Source organism: Rattus norvegicus, chromosome 15 (assembly GCF_021556685.1).
Source record: "Rattus norvegicus strain SHRSP/BbbUtx chromosome 15, alternate assembly SHRSP_T2T, whole genome shotgun sequence".
NCBI classification, from domain to species: domain Eukaryota; kingdom Metazoa; phylum Chordata; class Mammalia; order Rodentia; family Muridae; genus Rattus; species Rattus norvegicus.
The window spans coordinates 96,843,943-96,863,734 of NC_141548.1; the positions used below are offsets into that span (position 1 = coordinate 96,843,943).

General features: G+C 38.0%; 1 long non-coding RNA gene across 1 annotated transcript in view; it reads left to right on the forward strand.

Annotated features, from left to right (window-relative positions):
• Positions 1–19,792, forward strand: part of LOC102547827 (uncharacterized) — a 56,328-nt gene that overhangs the window by 12,694 nt on the left and 23,842 nt on the right. The window contains exons 2-4 of the long non-coding RNA XR_015638557.1: positions 9,796–9,972; positions 10,575–10,705; positions 17,819–18,062. This is a non-coding gene — a long non-coding RNA (uncharacterized LOC102547827). The remainder of the gene's footprint in view (positions 1–9,795; positions 9,973–10,574; positions 10,706–17,818; positions 18,063–19,792) is intronic.

Genomic DNA, 19,792 nt, shown 5'->3' on the forward strand with positions numbered 1-19,792 from the left:
ACACATTTTCTAAAAGTAAATGAAGTCCCACGGACCATTTAGCACTATTTACACACTGTTCACTGAACGCCTGCACACCAGCTCGCTCTGTTTCCAGAGAGCCTGTGAAGCACCTATGATGTCTTTGAGGGAGAACATTTGGCTCACATCCCACGTTACATTATGAATTTAAAAGTAGGACGAAATGACACTTTTATGAATTTTTCTGAGTGTGTTGCTTTGTTTCCTTACAGGATCTGGTTAAACTGTTGTTGTTCAGGCTGTCTGCCCTCAAACTGAAAATATTTCTGCCTCAACAAATAAATAAATAAACAGGATAGAACATTTTGTTCTTGACTTGAGTCAGTAAACAAAATTTCAAATATCCAAAATGAATATCTTAAAAATATATTATTGATCTTTTTATATACAATTCTCTCTCACTCACTCACTCTCTCTTTCTCTCTCTCTCTTTCTCTCTCTCTCTCTCTCTCTCTCTGTGTGTGTGTGTGTGTGTGTGAGAGAGAGAGAGAGAGAGAGAGAGAGAAAGAGAGAGAGAGAGAAGATTTTGACATTGGGTGCTCTTGAGTCTAGGTCACCAGGCTGACTGGCCTGCTGTCACATCAAATAAACCCTTATTTTACTTACTACTGGCTTCATCACACGGGATTAGGATGTTAGCTATGTTAGTAATAGTTATATTACTGTATATTGCTTTTAATATAAACTTTATTATGGATGTATTTATCTTAATAAATGTGAATTTATAGATCAAATGTTCTCATAATTACACGAGTATTGGGAATTTACAGCATTCAGTACTTGGGTGTTCGGAATATCTCATATGTAGCTCAAGGGATATTAATATTTGTAAAATATGTAAGAAAGACGATAGGTTTGTATTCAATAACTAAAAATATGGACTATGTATCATTCTAAGTACTGTGGGTAAGAGACTGGTCAGTGGCTAAGGCACTTGTTGCAAGAGAATGACAGCCTTAGCTTGAATCCTAAAATCCCACATGAGTCTGGACTCGGAAGCATGTGTCTATAATCCCAGCACTCCGATGAGATGAGAAAGAGAGACAATAGAATCTTTTAAAGACTGTTGAATATAACCATGATGTTGGATTTAAAGGCAACTCTAACTATTGAAATACATTACTCTGTAACTATGAAATGCTGAGAACTCTATCAGCAATCAGAGAAAGAGGTAATAAAAAAGGAGCATTAGGAAGACCTGCCCCTAAAAAGATGCCATCTTCGTTATTAGTAAAAAACAGTTCAAACCTGGGCAGAGTTGTGTAACGGCAGCACTGGGGAAGCTAAAACTATAGACTGTCTTTACTTCTAGACTAGGCTGAGTTATAAAGTGTCAAGCAAGTGAAGGCTACGTAGCAATACTATGCTATAAAAATGATACATCGATTCATATGCATATATAAATATTAAAGGTAAAACCAGTCAGTCATACGGAGAGAATAATAGTTTCGTTTTATTTTAATTCAAACAGTTAAGTGTTTTAAGAAATTCAGTCTTGTCTTTAAGGGACAATATTCAATAGTTTATGCATTCCTATATATCACTAATTGCCCTATATGCACATAAATGTAATAATTATTTCTAATGTATAGGCAGAATAATGTTAATCAAGTCATTCTAGCATCTTTCTATCTTAAGCATTCAAATATATCAGAGAAAATGACAATTTAAAAAGGTGTTGGCAGGAGAAACTAAGAATATGGATCATTAAATGCAGGGAGATTGTTTTATTTTTTATTTTTTTTTTATTAACTTGAGTATTTCTTATATACATTTCGAGTGTTATTCCCTTTCCCGGTTTCCGGGCAAACATCCCCCTCCCCCCTCCCCTTCCTTATGGGTGTTCCCCTCCCAACCCTCCCCCCATTGCCGCCCTCCCCCCCATAGTCTAGTTCACTGGGGGTTCAGTCTTAGCAGGACCCAGGGCTTCCCCTTCCACTGGTGCTCTTACTAGGATATTCATTGCTACCTATGGGGTCAGAGTCCAGGGTCAGTCCATGTATAGTCTTTAGGTAGTGGCTTAGTCCCTGGAAGCTCTGGTTGCTTGACATTGTTGTATATATGGGGTCTCGAGCCCCTTCAAGCTCTTCCAGTTCTTTCTCTGATTCCTTCAACGGGGGACCTATTCTCAGTTCAGTGGTTTGCTGCTGGCATTCGCCTCTGTATTTGCTGTATGAGATTGTTTTATATTATTTAGACAGGTAAAATATAAACCAAGAAGTCATTAAATACCATCAGATAAACCAGTTTTGTTGACTTTCAAGGCAAAAAAAAAAACAAAAACAAAAACAAAAAAAAAACACCCGGAAAGACAAAGCAAGACACACAAACGTGTTAACTTGTTAATAGTTCATTTCTTTTTTATCAATAAATTGTATTTCAGGGGTAAAATGAGCTATTTTGATGAAGTTACCTTGTAAAGAAATTAATTAACATGTTGGGATCATTATTCAAATACTTATGGTGCAGTGGTAAAAACTTTTAAATCCTAAACAATGTATCTATTGGAGCATGAAATGTTTTATTACTTAATGATGAACATTCTTCACAGTAGCTTTCCAAAGGTTATTCTAACTGGAATTTTGTGCCCATAGATTAACACCTTTCCTTTTCAAAATTCTTTCTACTTGTAGAAATTTAACTTTATGTGCTTTCAGTAATTCCATGTATAAGCACATACACAGAAGAATTAAAAGCAGCATGTAGCAGAGTGTTCTTTGCCCACATGATTCTTGTAGCATTATTGTCAGTGCTACAGAGAAGAGAAACAAGATTTGGATGCATTTGTCCATAAGGTAACGTTATTATTCCCCAGAATAAATTATATCATCTGCCATAATGTGAGAGACACAGTAGAAATTATGCTTAAAGCAATAAGCCAACCGTATGACCTCACTCTCATGTGAAAGGCATGATTTTAACTTAACTAGATCTGTGTTACTTCTCACTTATCTTTTGAGAGTTAATATTTATGTTGTTTTCATGTAGCAATTCTTTAATACAAATAGTAGAAAAATTATGCATATACAAATCAGCATTTCAAACCTCTACATATGAATATAAGACAACCTTCAAAAGAAACGTGCTTTTAAAGCATACAATGAAAGCTTTGAAATGTTAAGTTGGGAGCTGGAACAAATTGGAAAAGTGGCTTTTACTCATCCTATGTTATTGTCATCATCTCAGAGGCTTACTGCTGAATGAGCTCATCCTTTCTAATTGTTTCTGAAATCCGCTGACTGGTTTCGACTCAGCTGTGTGGCTCAAAGTTCCTCTTCAAGCTGTCTGATTCTAACTGACTTCTCTCAGCTTCTGACAGAATTGGTCTGCTTGGTGCCTCTGAATTCCCCAACTGCACGAATTAAACAGAACTGAATGGAATTGCAGGAACTTAAGTAAACTCAAAATATCCAACTGAACTGCACATTCTCTCTCTCTCTCTCTCTCTCTCTCTCTCTCTCTCTCTCTCTCTCTCTCTGTGGGGTGTGTGTGTGTGTGTGTGTGTGTGTGTGTGTGTGTGTGTGTGTGTGTGTGTGTGTCCTGCTGTTAGGTAGCCTGTCTTTCATGTCTGTTCTCATGAGAGTTGGTTGTATCCGATCCCTGACTCATTCTGTCAAATATTTCTCTGATTTGTCACTTTGTCTCTCAACGAGATGTCACTTTGAAACACAACTGCTTCCTTCTACAGTCTAATGTTGCCTTCATTGTTTAGGATGAAAAGTATGTCTGTTTTCAGTGACAGGGATTAAAGGTGTGTGTCCCGTCTGCATTTCAGCTGGATCACACAGACCTAGAAAGACTTTAGATATGATCACTTGCCAGAGCAGCCATGTTGTTGGATCAAAATTCCTCTACAACAAAACTTATTATTTTCCTGTGCCTTTCATCATGTAGAGATAGTAAGAGAGAAGTTTCACTCTATGGCATGAGTGCCAAGTGGAAAAAGAAAAAAAAATAACAGAAAGTTGGATTCTAGAACAATGGATCAGCATTTAGTAAGACTATTTGATCTTCAAGAGGACCTGGATCCGTTTCTGATTACCCCCAACATAGCTCACCACCATCTGTAATGTCAATCCCATGGGGTCTGAAGCCCTTGTCTGCCATTTTTGGGCAAATTATTCATGGATTGTGCATACATACATGAAGGCAAAACATCCAAACAGATAAACTAGAATGAAAATATAAATAAAAGGTTTCAGTTGAAGATGTAGGTATTTAACATGAAAACATTCTTTTCTACTCAAGAAATAAAGTGGGACTTGATATTATGATAGAATGTTTACATTATATAACTAACTGAGACTGTATATTTTCATTTTGATGGTAATGAAATATGGTGACAAAGCAATATGTTGGAAATTTATATATTATATATTTGGACTCTACAAGAATCAACATTTCACAACTAGATAATTTATTATAAAATATTATGTATCATATATATGCAATATTTAGAAATATATGTGAGCTAAAATATGAAGTGATATTGAATTCAACAATTAAAACCTGAATCTTACTTAAGAGAAATATCTGTGACTGCTTATAACAGAAGTAAATCTTGACTCTTGGCAGGTCACTCTACAACTTTCCAGTGTAGACCTTTCCTCTACCCTAATTGGTAAAGGTTTTAGAAACTAGGTACATAAAATAAGCTTGACTCAATAAAACTTTTCATGTCAGTAAGACAAAATAAAAACAAAATTAAGTTCAAATATTATACATTATAAAATAAATAGTTAATAAAATAAGATACAGGCAGAGTATGCACCTATCTCCCCCTTCTCTGTGTTTTATTAGTATATATCTCTATCTTTTGTTATTTGAATATAGATAAAATATATCTGAAATAATATGAAGTATCATAGTGAAGCCAAAACAAATATGTGAGAAAAATATTCTTTATTTTCTAACAACTTTGTCAATCTTAAGAATTGTTATAAAAATCTTATGTGATTTAGGATGTAACAGTTTAATTTGAAATTCACAGTAATGTCTTGATATCCAGTTCCTCCATAATGACATGTGAAATATATAAACAGATATGCAAACATTGACACCATATCAAAAACATTTTGTCTGCCATTTACACAATAATTGTTCTTCTACCTATAAATTTATCAACTTAAAAAAGTGAAACACAAATACTATTAGACTTTGTTTTCATGCAGCCTGAAAATGAGCTCAGAAGACCTATGCTTCCATTAGTTCTAGTGTTTACATTAGTTTATCTGATTTTAAAATCATTTTTGAAAATTATACTCCACTCAATAGAGTTGTGTAGCAGAATTGGCATGGTCTTAAAGTTTTATTTAGTACTATTTGGCTGTAATTCAATATTTGAAACCATCTGAACACATATAAACATTAAATTTTCTAAATATGTCCTATTGACAACTGTTAAGTATATTTTGCTGATTTTGTGTGATATGATAAATTTTTTAAAAATCTCCATAAAATACATTTGACTGCTTCCTTCTATTAAAATTATGATCATTTCCAGTTAATCATAGAATAGTCATCTAAATTGTACCGTTTTCTTGTAATGATGACAGTGAGATTTATATTAGAGAATCACAGTAATCTGATTCTGTGACGATATTTTGTCTATGTTGTATGTGCATACTACTATTTTAATGTCTTTCAATTATTTTATCTTGTAAGGAAAATCAATAATATCTCTGAGAGCCAAGGGTATGATTCATAGAATCACAATTTTCAAACCTACATAAAGTTCCATAACTCTATAAGCACCATTATCCAAATTATTGACCTTACTTACTGTGGTTAAGTGTAAACTGATGATAGTTTTTGAGATGTATAATAAAGATTAAAGGATAATTAATAATGAGATAAAATTCTTGATGTATGACATAAACAGATTTTAAAATAATAAACTTGGTGTCACATCTGTGAACTATTTGATAATTTAAAGACAGAGAAGATTGTTTTTTTTCTGTTATAGACATCATAAATATTGTCCCTTATTTTTAGGTGTAGAATCTGTTTTGAAGCGTAGTCTGATTAGTGGGCTTTTAAGTAATATGGACTCAATTTTGAAACTTTTCTTACATTTTATCATACAATTAAGTGAAAAAAGAGAAATGTGTAAAAACATGTATCTAAATGTACACCAATCCTACATCGGTTAGCATTCTAAATAAAGCATACACGTACAGTCAAATGTCAGCATAGACTATGAAAGGATTCTTAGAGGAAGCAACCTCAGAAAGGTGAGTCCACCCACGGGAGGAGCAGGAGCAGAGAGATGTTTGGGTAACGGAAGGAAGCACTTCATGGAGGATAAGCATCCAGAGGCCTGTGAGGTTGTGAATAATCACGCAGATGATACAGACTCCTCTGAACTCGAGTAAGAATTCAGAAGCTGCTGTAAGAGTCTTACTGTCAAGCCTTCAGTTGTCTCCATTCTACTTCCAGAAAGAAAGACCTAATCAGTTTTCCTATATTGGTGCAGGACGAAAGAGAAAAAGGAGACCATCGCCAGTAACCTCAGCGGAACAATTAAGTAAAACCAAGATACATCCACAAAATATTGTAGAAAATGGGAGATTGTATGATAAGAAGGACAACAGGACAAAACACTGGAAGATTATAAGCTGATATTAGAAAATAATCCATCACTGCATTAGCATGTAGCAGTTTCCACGAGAACACTTAAGAGTAGCTGAACTGAAGGAAAGGCTGAGCAAAGAGCTCTGTGGTGATCTAAAGGCACAGAAACGTGGCTTGCGGAACCTCTATCTCCACAGAAAATTTCCACAGCAAACTTAATTCTTTCTGCAACTCCTTCTCCCTCAATTTTGTTTAACGTCCGAATAATAACGGTTTACTAAGACAGCTATAGTTTTAAAAGCAAGAAGGTTGAGAAGTTTTGTTTTATTTTTAATAGTATACTATTTCAGCATAATGAGTTGTCATAGTAACTATATGCATAAAAGTTTTATTATTAAATGTCACCCCATGTCTATGTGGCAATGTCTGATAAACCGAGGAAGATTGAATTAAAGGCCAAGTCTAGCCTGGGTCCCAATGAAAAAAACCTGTCTCAAAATAAAAATAAAAAAAATTGATGCTAAAATACAATTCTTGAGGACCGGGTTTCCAAAACAAGGTTTTGGGTTCACTAGTCCAGTGTTTATTAGGCTGTAATTACCCTGCCTGTCACAGGGTAATTGTGCCTTAACTAAAACTAGAAATTCATTTTGCTGGTGAGTCAAGATGCTAACGGAAGTTACCTGGTCCTCTCTGAAACTGGCAGAGACTTACTTTTCTCACCACGTAGACACATCAAAGTGTGAAGGAGATTTTCTGGGGAATGACAGATGAAATTGTTAAATGGTCTCCCATGCTCCAGAGGACTCTAGCCTATCGTACTACACGACTTCAGTGGCACCACAGAGAGGTCCAATCAGGACGAAGGTGTTTTGCATTCACTAATAAAACCAGCCAGAGTATCCTTTACTTTAGGTAAATGTCAACTCGTGCCAGACTTTAATAAGAAAATAAGATGAATATTTTCAATTAATACAAATGTAATAGCAAAGGAAGACTCTATAATAAAAAGATGGATTCAAGATTTTCACGGGATAATATAGCGATTCTTATATGCATTTAGCAGATATTAGAAATTATAATTAAAATTTAGTGTTTAAGTATTTTCATGAATAAATGTATGCATATAGGCTTCCTCTACTCTTTCTGAGTTTCTAAAATGTCATTATTAACCAACATTTTTTCTCTCTGTTGAGTTTGGATTATCTTTAGCTCCAATAATTATATTCTTTGGGTCAGTTCATTGATTCTTTTTCCTTAGATATCTCCTAATTGATAGCACGCTTTCTGAAAACATGGAAATTACCAGGTCAGAAACATGAGTGTGTAAATTTAAAATATCAGAACTTTTAAAGAACAGTCACTGGGGACCCTGTGCTCAGTCCAATGGTTGGCTGTGAGCAACTGCCTCTGTATTTGTCAGGCTCTGGTAGAGCCTCTCAGGAAACGGCTATATCAGGCTCCTGTCAGCAAGCATTTCTTGGCATCAGCAATAGTTACTAGGTTTTTGTGGCTGTATTTGGAAAGGATCCCTAGGTGGGGCAGTCTCTGGATGGCCTTTCCCTCAGTCTCTGCTCCACAGTTTGTCTTCATATTTCCTCCTATGAGTATTTTGTTCCCCCTTCTAAGAAGGCCTGAAGCAGCCACACTTTGGTCTTCTTTCCTTTTGAGTTTTATGAGTACTGGGTCCCCCAATGGAGTAGTTAGAGAAAAGACTGAAAGAGCTGAAGGGCTTTGCAACACCATAGGAAGAACAACAATATCAACCGACCAGAGCCCCGTCCTGAGCTCCCAGGATATAAACCACCAAACATGGAGCAACCCATGGCTCCAGCCACATATGTAACAGAGGATGGCCTTGTTGGGCATCAGTGGAAGGAAAGACCCTTGGTTCTGTGAAGGCTTGATACCCCAGTGTTGGGGAATTCCAGGGCAGGAAGGGGTGTGTGGGTAGGTGGCGATGGGAGCACCCTCATAAAAGCAGGAGGAGGGAGGATGGGATAGAGGGTTTCTGGAGGGGAAACCAGGAAAGACAATAACATTCAAAATGTAAATAATTAAAATATCCAATTAAAAACAAAGAACAGCCACATGAGGTCAATGTGAAAGTAAATATTTTGATTATAAGATTATGTGTAAAGTTGCTTTTTAGTTTCAATAATAGAATTATGTGTAACATTGCATTAGTACTTCTATTTCATACTTTCAGGCTCATTATAAGCAAATTAAATTTCAACTAATCAAGTGAATCATTTAATGACTAGTGCAGACAGGATCAACACCTCCAGTGCTGTGCTAAGACTTTAATTTTTCATGGAGAGGAGTGAGCATAGAGTGCAGCATCTGATTGAAAATGTGTACTCATCAGATACTTTCTGCATCAAAATTTTCAAAACATAAAATCAACATTGTGTATACTCATGAATTAGTTTGTATTATATTCACGATTATTCCTGCTATTTGTTCAGTCCTAAAAAATATCAGTATTTGTCAAATGCATTATGCCATCTGTATACTGCTTTGATCAAAGAATGTGTAATGAATGCTGAAAAGAAAATACAGCATCTGATTCTGAAATCCCATAGCATGTAATGCATAATTTTCCTTTACTCCTTTGGCCTCACTTATCTTTTATGTAAATTTTGTATTTATAGCAGTTATTCCACCAAGGTATCTGTATGAAGGCATTTTAAATTTATTTTCCAATTAGAACCACCCAGACTGGCAGAAGAAGAGGAGACATGGCAGATTGGAGATTTAACATGATTTCCTATTCATCTGGGCTGCCAAGGCTAAACTTGTAATTAAGGGATAATCCCACAGCATGACCAGGCACATAAGCTAGTAAACAGAGCACAAAAAAAACAAAAAAAAAAAAACAAAACAAAAAAAAATGCTTATGGGAGAACCTTTATTTAGTACTGAGTAAAGAGAAATGATTTTAATGGCTATAGAAATCATTGCAATAATAAGAATTATACGTTAAGTAGCTTGCTTTATGCTACATCCCCACATAGAAAACATAAGTGTTTAGAAGAATCTTTTTTTTAAACATGAAAACAAGTCCCGACTATAGTAAAACATTTCTATAATGCCGACTACACAGAAGCTGGGCTTTTGTAGACTTAGGAGTTAATTTGACCCCTGGTGCTTCTCACTTACTAACTTTTCCAAAAACTATTCTTTCCTCTCTTTTCTTAGACATAAAAACTCAAAGCATGTGAAGACTGAATTAGTGAGAACTTCCTGAGATTAGCCGATGAGTCCCATGCCTGGCAGCCTCCGATCATATTTGCTTTGAGAACAGAAGAATACAGATTAACTTAGGACATTGGCATTGAATAATTAGAAGCAATGCTTTCCAAGAAAACCAAATAGGTAAAATGCCATAGTCAACCCAATATCCCCATGGGGGGACCACACTACAGCATAAAGAAACTGGACTCAAATTCACAGCCATGTTGTCGCTAGACAGAGGAAATTGAAAGCAACGTGTATCCAGTTATGTGGCTAGAACGGGAATGGTTGTCTAGAGATAGAAAACTTTATTATTGTTGTAATAAAAATAGAGCCTTTAAGGCTCATAAAGCCAAATTTATGTTTCACTTTCATGACCTTTACATTTTGATTGCCCTGTAAAAGACCTTTAGTTAAGATTAGTTCGCAGAATTTTTTCTTTTATGTCTATGTCTCGTAAGTTTATGTGAAATTGACGTTAGTCTATTATCAGAGACAAATTGATTTTTGGTTCTCACACGATATGATAATTTCATTTTCTTCTTTCCCCCTTTCATTGCTTCATTCACTGCTCCTTTTCTCATTCCTTCCATCTTTCCTTTTCTTCTCTCTTTCCTTCTCCACTTCCTTTCTGGTTCTATTCCTTCCTTTTTCCTCTACATGATCAATTCTTTTTATTTAACTTTCATTTTGATCTTTATATTTAAGCTATACTTTAACGTAGTCTTACATCTGTATTTCAGATTCCTGTTCTTTTGCTCAAATAATTGTCCACAGCTATGAAGTAGAATGCATTCCATATGAAAGATGCGGATACTCTAAACCATATGCAAATCACCCTTAAAAACCATATATGACAATATAGTGGTTGACTGTAAGTATCTACATTTGTCTCAAGTCACATACTGGTAGGGTCTCTCAGAGGGCCCATGCCATGCTCCTGTCTGCATGAACAATATGACATCAGAACTAATGTCCAGGTTGGTGTGTGAGCATGGACTAGATCCCAAGTTGGGTTGGTCACTGGGTGGCCTGTCCTTCAGTTTCTGTTCCATTTTTGTCCCTGCATGTCCTTTAGACTGGAACAATTCTGGGTTTAAAATTTTGAAGATAGATGGGTAGTCCCGTGCCTCAACTCGGGGCCATGTCTGTCTATAGGAGATGGTCTCTTCCAGTTCCATGTCCTCACTGTTGGGCATTTTGGCTAATGTCATCAACATTGAGCCTCTCCTATCCCAGGTGTCTGAGATTTTCTAGAGGATCTCGCTGTCCCTCACTCCACACTGATGAATATTTCAATTAATTCCCTGACCCTCTGAGCTTCTCTTCTGTTTGCCTCCATACCTGATTCTGCCCTCCTTCCTTCCCCTACTTTCTCCGACCCAGGATTAACCTCCCTCTGCCTCCCACAATTTTGTTCCCATGTCTAAGTGGGTTTGAATTGTCCACACTTGTGCCTTCAAATTCTTTTTTTTTTTTTATTAACTTGAGTATTTCTTATATACATTTCGAGTGTTATTCCCTTTCCCGGTTTCCGGGCAAACATCCCCCTCCCCCCTCCCCTTCCTTATGGGTGTTCCCCTCCCAAACCTCCCCTCATTGCCGCCCTCCCCCCACCAGTCTAGTTCACTGGGGGTTCAGTCTTAGCAGGACCCAGGGCTTCCCCTTCCACTGGTGCTCTTACTAGGATATTCATTGCTACCTATGAGGTCAGAGTCCAGGGTCAGTCCATGTATAGTCTTTAGGTAGTGGCTTAGTCCCTGGAAGCTCTGGTTGCTTGGCATTGTTGTACATATGGAGTCTCGAGCCCCTTCAAGCTCTTCCAGTTCTTTCTCTGATTCCTTCAATGGGGGTCCTATTCTCAGTTCAGTGGTTTGCGGCTGGCATTCGCCTCTGTATTTGCTGTATTCTGGCTGTGTCTCTCAGGAGCGATCTACATCCGGCTCCTGTCGGTCTGCACTTCTTTGCTTCATCCATCTTGTCTAATTGGGTGGCTGTATATGTATGGGCCACATGTGGGGCAGGCTCTGAATGGGTGTTCCTTCAGTCTCTGTTTTAATCTTTGCCTCTCCCTTCCCTGCCAAGAGAGGTATAGCTGGATCCTCAGGCAGTTCAATGTCCAATTTTCTGAGGATTCTCCAGACTGATTTCCAGAATGGTTGTACCAGTTTGCAATCCCACCAACAATGGAGGAGTGTTCCTCTTCCTCCACATCCTCGCCAGCATCTGTTGTCCCCTGAGTTTTTGATCTTAGCCATTCTCACTGGTGTGAGGTGAAATCTCAGGGTTGTTTTGATTTGCATTTCGGTTATGACTAAAGATGTTGAACATTTCTTTAGGTGTTTCTCAGCCATTCGGCATTCCTCAGCTGTGAATTCTTTGTTTAGCTCTGAACCCCATTTTTTAATAGGGTTATTTGTTTCCCTGCGGTCTAACTTCTTGAGTTCTTTGTATATTTTGGATATAAGGCCTCTATCTGTTGTAGGATTGGTAAAGATCTTTTCCCAATCTCTTGGTTGCCGTTTTGTCCTAACCACCGTGTCCTTTGCCTTACAGAAGCTTTGTAGTTTTATGAGATCCCATTTGTCGATTCTTGATCTTAGAGCGTAAGCCATTGGTGTTTTGTTTAGGAAATTTTTTCCAGTGCCCATGTGTTCCAGATGCTTCCCTAGTTTTTCTTCTATTAGTTTGAGTGTGTCTGGTTTGATGTGGAGGTCCTTGATCCTCTTGGACTTAAGCTTTGTACAGGGTGATAAGCATGGATCGATCTGCATTCTTCTACATGTTGACCTCCAGTTGATCCAGCACCATTTGCTGAAAATGCTATCTTTTTTCCATTTGATGGTTTTGGCTCCTTTGTCAAAAATCAAGTGACCATAGGTGTGTGGGTTCATTTCTGGGTCTTCAATTCTATTCCATTGGTCTATCTGTCTGCTCTGTACCAATACCATGCAGTTTTTATCACTATTGCTCAGTAATACTGCTTGAGTTCAGGGATAGTGATTCCCCCTGAAGTCCTTTTATTGTTGAGGATAGCTTTAGCTATCCTGGGTTTTTTGTTATTCCAGATGAATTTGCAAATTGTTCTGTCTAACTCTTTCAAGAATTGGATTGGTATTTTGATGGGGATTGCATTGAATCTGTAGATCGCTTTTGGTAAAATGGCCATTTTTACTATATTAATCCTGCCAATCCATGAGCATGGGAGATCTTTCCATCTTCTGAGGTCTTCTTCAATTTCCTTCTTCAGTGTCTTGTAGTTCTTATTGTACAGATCTTTTACTTGCTTGGTTAAAGTCACACCGAGGTACTTTATATTATTTGGGTCTATTATGAAGGGTGTCGTTTCCCTAATTTCTTTCTCGGCTTGTTTCTCTTTTGTGTAGAGGAAGGCTACTGATTTATTTGAGTTAATTTTATACCCAGCCACTTTGCTGAAGTTGTTTATCAGCTTTAGTAGTTCTCTGGTGGAACTTTTGGGATCACTTAAATACACTATCATATCATCTGCAAACAGTGATATTTTGACTTCTTCTTTTCCGATCTGTATCCACTTGACTTCCTTTTGTTGTCTGATTGCTCTGGCTAGAACTTCAAGAACTATATTGAATAAGTAGGGAGAGAGTGGGCAGCCTTGTCTAGTCCCTGATTTTAGTGGGATTGCTTCAAGTTTCTCTCCATTTAGTTTAATGTTAGCAACTGGTTTGCTGTATATGGCTTTTACTATGTTCAGGTATGGGCCTTGAATTCCTATTCTCTCCAGGAGTTTTATCATGAAGGGGTGTTGAATTTTGTCAAATGCTTTCTCAGCGTCTAATGAAATGATCATGTGGTTGTTTTCTTTCAGTTTGTTTATATAATGGATCACGTTGATGGTTTTCCGTATATTAAACCATCCCTGCATGCCTGGGATGAAGCCTACTTGGTCATGGTGGATGATTGTTTTGATGTGCTCTTGGATTCGGTTTGCCAGAATTTTGTTGAGTATTTTTGCATCGATATTCATAAGGGAAATTGGTCTGAAGTTCTCTTTCTTTGTTGTGTCTTTGTGTGGTTTAGGTATAAGAGTAATTGTGGCTTCGTAGAAGGTATTCGGTAGTGATCCATCTGTTTCAATTTTGTGGAATAGTTTGGATAATATTGGTACGAGGTCTTCTATGAAGGTTTGGTAGAATTCTGCACTAAACCTGTCTGTACCTGGGCTCTTTTTGGTTGGGAGACCTTTAATGACTGCTTCTATTTCCTTAGGAGTTATGGGGTTGTTTAACTATCTGTTCCTGATTTAACTTCGGTACCTGGTATCTGTCTAGGAAATTATCCATTTCCTGAAGATTTTCAAGTTTTGTTGAATATAGGTTTTTATAGTAAGATCTGATGATTTTTTGAATTTCCTCTGAATCTGTTGTTATGTCTCCCTTTTCATTTCTGATTTTGTTAATTTGGACGCACTCTCTGTGTCCTCTCGTTAGTCTGGCTAAGGGTTTATCTATCTTGTTGATTTTCTCAAAGAACCAACTTTTGGTTGTGTTGATTCTTTCTATGGTCCTTTTTGTTTCTACTTGGTTGATTTCCGCTCTGAGTTTGATTATTTCCTGCCTTCTACTCCTCCTGGGTGTATGTGCTTCTTTTTGTTCTAGAGCTTTTAGGTGTGCTGTCAAGCTGCTGACATATGCTCTTTCCTGTTTCTTTCTGCAGGCACTCAGCGCTATGAGTTTTCCTCTTAGCACAGCTTTCATTGTGTCCCATAAGTTTGGGTATGTTGTACCTTCATTTTCTTTAAATTGTAAAAAGTTTTTAATTTCTTTCTTTATTTCTTCCTTGACCAGGTTATCATTGAGTAGAGCATTGTTCAATTTCCAAGTATATGTGGGCATTCTTCCTTGATTGTTATTGAAGACCAGTTTTAGGCCGTGGTGGTCCGATAGCACGCATGGGATTATTTCTATCTTTCTGTACCTGTTGAGGCCCGTTTTTTGACCAATTTTAATGGTCAATTTTGGAGAAAGTACCATGAGGAGCTGAGAAGAAGGTATATCCTTTTGCTTTAGGATAGAATGTTCTATAAATATGCGTTAAGTCCATTTGGCTCATGACTTCTCTTAGTCTGTCTACATCTCTGTTCAATTTCTGTTTCCATGATCTGTCCATTGATGAGAGTGGGGTGTTGAAATCTCCCACTATTATTGAGTGAGGTGCAATGTGTGTTTTGAGCTTTAGTAAGGTTTCTTTTATGTATGTAGGTGCCCTTGTATTTGGGGTATAGATATTTAGGATTGAGAGTTCATCTTGGTGGATTTTTCCTTTGATGAATATGAAGTGTCCTTCCTTATCTTTTTTGATGACTTTTAATTGAAAATTGATTTTATTTGATATTAGAATGGCTACTCCAGCTTGCTTCTTCTGACCATTTGCTTGGAAAATTGTTTTCCAGCCTTTCACTCTGAGGTAATGTCTGTCTTTGTCTCTGAGGTGTGTTTCCTGTAGGCAGCAGAATGCAGGGTCCTCGTTGCGTATCCAGTTTGTTAATCTATGTCTTTTTATTGGGGAGTTGAGGCCATTGATGTTGAGAGATATTAAGGAATAGTGATTATTGCTTCCCGTTATATTCATATTTGGATGTGAGGTTATGTTTGTGTGCTTTCAGTCTCTTTGTTTTGTTGCCAAGACGATTAGTTTCTTGCTTCTTCTAGGTTATAGCTTGCCTCCTTATGTTGGGCTTTACCATTTATTATCCTTTGTAGTGCTGGATTTGTAGAAAGATATTGTGTAAATTTGGTTTTGTCATGGAATATCTTGGTTTCTCCATCTATGTTAATTGAGAGTTTTGCAGGATACAGTAACCTGGGCTGGCATTTGTGTTCTCTTAGGGTCTGTATGACATCAGTCCAGGATCTTCTGGCCTTCATAGTTTCTGGCGAGAAGTCTGGTGTGATTCTGATAGGTCTGCCTTTATATGTTACTTGACCTTTTTCCCTTACTGCTTTTAATATTCTTTCTTTATTTTGTGCGTTTGGTGTTTTGACTATTATGTGACGGGAGTTGTTTCTTTTCTGGTCCAATCTATTTGGAGTTCTGTAGGCTTCTTGTATGCCTATGGGTATCTCTTTTTTTAGATTAGGGAAGTTTTCTTCTATGATTTTGTTGAAGATATTTACTGGTCCTTTGAGCTGGGAGTCTTCACTCTCTTCTATACCTATTATCCTTAGGTTTGATCTTCTCATTGAGTCCTGGATTTCCTGTATGTTTTGGACCAGTAGCTTTTTCTGCTTTACATTATCTTTGACAGTTGTGTCAATGATCTATGGAATCTTCTGCTCCTGATATTCTCTCTTCCATCTCTTGTATTCTGTTGGTGAAGCTTGTATCTACAGCTCCTTGTCTCTCTTTTGGTTTTCTATATCCAGGGTTGTTTCCATGTGTTCTTTCTTGATTGCTTCTATTCCATTTTTAATTCCTTCAACTGTTTGATTGTGTTTTCCTGGAATTCTTTCGGGAATTTTTGCGATTCCTCTCTGTAGGCTTCTACTTGTTTATTAATGTTTTCCTGTGTTTCCCTAAGGGAGTTCTTCACATCTTTCTTGAAGTCCTCCAGCATCATGATCAAATATGATTTTGAAACTAGATCTTGCTTTTCTGGTGTGTTTGGATATTCCATGTTTGTTTTGGTGGGAGAATTGGGCTCCGATGATGCCAAGTAGTCTTGGTTTCTGTTGCTTGTGTTCCTGCGCTTGCCTCTCGCCATCAGATTATCTCTAGTGTCACTTTGTTCTGCTATTTCTGACAGTGGCCAGACTGTCCTATAAGCCTGTGTGTCAGGAGTGCTGTAGACCTGTTTTCCTGTTTTCTTTCAGCCAGTTATGGGAACAGAGTGTTCTGCTTTCGGGCGTGTAGTTTTTCCTCTCTACAGGTCTTCAGCTGTTCCTGTGGGCCTGTGTCTTGAGTTCACCAGGCAGCTTTCTTGCAGCAGAAAAGTTGGTCTTACCTGTGGTCCCGAGGCTCATGTTCGCTCGTGGGGTGCTGCCCATGGGCTCTCTGCGGCGGCAGCAACCAGGAATACCTGTGCCGCCTCTTCCGGGAGCTTCAGTGCACCAGGGTTCCAGATGGCCTTTGGTGTTTTCCTCTGGCGTCCGAGATGTATGTACAGAGATCAGTCTCTTCTGGTTTCCCAGGCTTGTCTGCCTCTCTGAAGGTTTAGCTCTCCCTCCCACGGGATTTGGGTGCAGAGAACTGTTTATCTGGTCTGTTTCCTTCAGGGTCCGGCGGTGTCTCTGGCAGGGGTCCTGCCGCTCCTGGGCCCTCCCCCACGGGAGCCCAGAGGCCTTATACAGTTTCCTCTTGGGCCAGGGATGTGGGCAGGGGTGAGCAGTGTTGGTGGTCTCTTCCGCTCTGCAGCCTCAGGAGTGCCCACCTGACCAGGCGGTTGGGTCTCTCTCTCACAGGGTCTGGGAGTCGAGAGCTGCTGTGGGCCGGGATCCGAGGGTGTGGGACTTCTGGTAAACACAGAACGTGCCCGGTCCTAGAGAAATTCTGCTTCCGTGTGTCCCAAGCTCACCAGGCAGCTTTCTTGCAGCAGAAAAGTTGGTCTTACCTGTGGTCCCGAGGCTCAAGTTCGCTCGTGGGGTGCTGCCCATGGGCTCTCTGCTGCGGCAGCAACCAGGAAGACCTGTGCCGCCCCTTCCGGGAGCTTCAGTGCACCAGGGTTCCAGATGGTCTTTGGCTTTTTCCTCTGGTGTCCGAGATGTGTGTGCAGAGAGCAGTCTCTTCTGGTTTCCCAGGCTTGTCTCCCTCTCTGAAGGTTTAGCTCTCCCTCCCACGGGATTTGGGTGCAGAGAACTGTTTATCCGGTCTGTTTCCTTCAGGGTCTGGCGGTGTCTCTGGCAGGGGTCCTGCCGCTCCTGGGCCGTGCCTTCAAATTCTTGTTAAGCCTCTTATGGTTTGTGAGTTGTATTGTAGGTCTTCTGAACTTTTTGGCTAATATCTACTTCAGAAACCCCCGTGGAAGAATTCAAAGAAGGATTGAAGGAGCTGAAGGGGATTGTGACCTCATAGAAAGAACAACAGATCAACTAACCTGGACCCCTCAGAACTTCCAGAGACTAAGCCACCAACCAGGTCATGCCCCTGGGCACATGGTAAAAGAGGACTGTCTTGTCTGGTCTAAGTAGAAGAGGAAACACTTAATCCTGTGGAAACTGGATGCCCCAGGGAAGAGGTTATGCTGGTTAAGTGAGGTGAGGTTGGGTGGGCAGATAGGGGAGTTCCCTCCTAGAGGGAGGAAAAGGGGTAGATGGGATGATGAACTCGGGAAGGGTGGATAAGAAAAAGGAGTAACATGTGGAGTGTAAAAAAAGTAAAATAATTAAATAAAAAATATGTACATCACAAAGTATTTTAAGTGATTGTAAGGATCAGGGAAGTTTGGGATACTTAAAGATTTTTAATGTTAAATTTGTTCTTAATTCTGAGACTACAACTTCCTCAGTTTCCTTTTCAAACTCAGAACTTTCAGCATAAGGCTGTCACCACTCACAGCGAGTTGGAACCTTCTCCATTAATTAAGAAAACAGCCTACACGCTTGCCTACAGCCCGGTCTGACATGGGCTTTCTCTATTCAGACTTCCTCTTCTCCAGTGACTCTAACTTGTATCTTACTGATCTAAAAACAGGCAGAAAAAAAACCAAATATGAATTTAGTTTGTGTAAAATATATGTAGTAATTTACCCAAGGAATTACATGTTTACACTCATGATATCATTTCCAAAACTGTACTGAGAATTAAAGCATGATAAATTATTCTATCAATGTGTCATTATAAACTACCATATTTCTAATGAATCAAACTAAAAGAATAATTAAGAGACATTGATTATGATTACAAAATTCTCCTGGAAACTACTCTAATCAATCTATGAACATCATACTGTCCTAATATAACAAGAATTATATTTTTCTAAGTAAATGATGCTCTTGTAACTAAATGAAAAATACTATCCATTTAGGTAAAGTCATAAGTATGCATAATTCAATACATGATTAATGTACATATATCAGAGACCCAAAAAAGAAGATTGAGTCTAAATATGTGAAGCTTCTAGAAGACAACTGAGGAAAGAATTTTTCATCACCTTACACTAGGAGAGTATTATAAGATAAAAAAATGAGTATGAAAATAAAAAAGTCTAAGACAATCACAAATATTTTATTATGAAAATAAAAAATCAAGCACAATGACATTACTATGCTTAAAGAATGACTAAGCACAAAATATTGAACACATCCATTTTGATAAATTTAGTATACACAATGGTAGATATTGTTGCAAATTTATTGGAAACTTTAATAAAGTTAAATTTTCACATATTCTACAACAGCATTTACATTCATCATACAGACTAAAACAGACAATAACTGAGCCACAGACTTTTATGATAATTTTCACATTAGCTTCTTTCAGAATAACTAAAATGCAGAAACAAAATAGTCAGAAAGAGTGGGATAAAAGATAACCCATATATCCACACAAACCACTGGTAATTAGAATGATAGTGATAAATCTAAACATTACAGTGGGATAAAAAGTCAGATACATAAATGTGTAATTTGTCTGATTTGATTTCTGTGCACTTTTGAAACAAGCGAAACGGATTCATGATGATAACAATTTGTAATGTTGCTAACCCTGGAATATGAGGATTTCCGGGGGAGCCGTCTAAGGGAAAATATTCTGAGGGTCTGGAATAATTTTATCTTGGTGACAGTATGAATTTCAAGGGTGTTACTTTGTTATAAATCAAAATTTGCATTTTTTATATGTACGTTTCTCCTCTGTGACATCAGTAGGCGTGTAGCATCATTCTTTCCTACTTTCACATATGTCTATGCTTCGGTCATGCTAACGGTACTTACAAAGTATAGTGTTGTAGAAATAGTATGGTACTAGTCCTAATGCTGTTTGATGT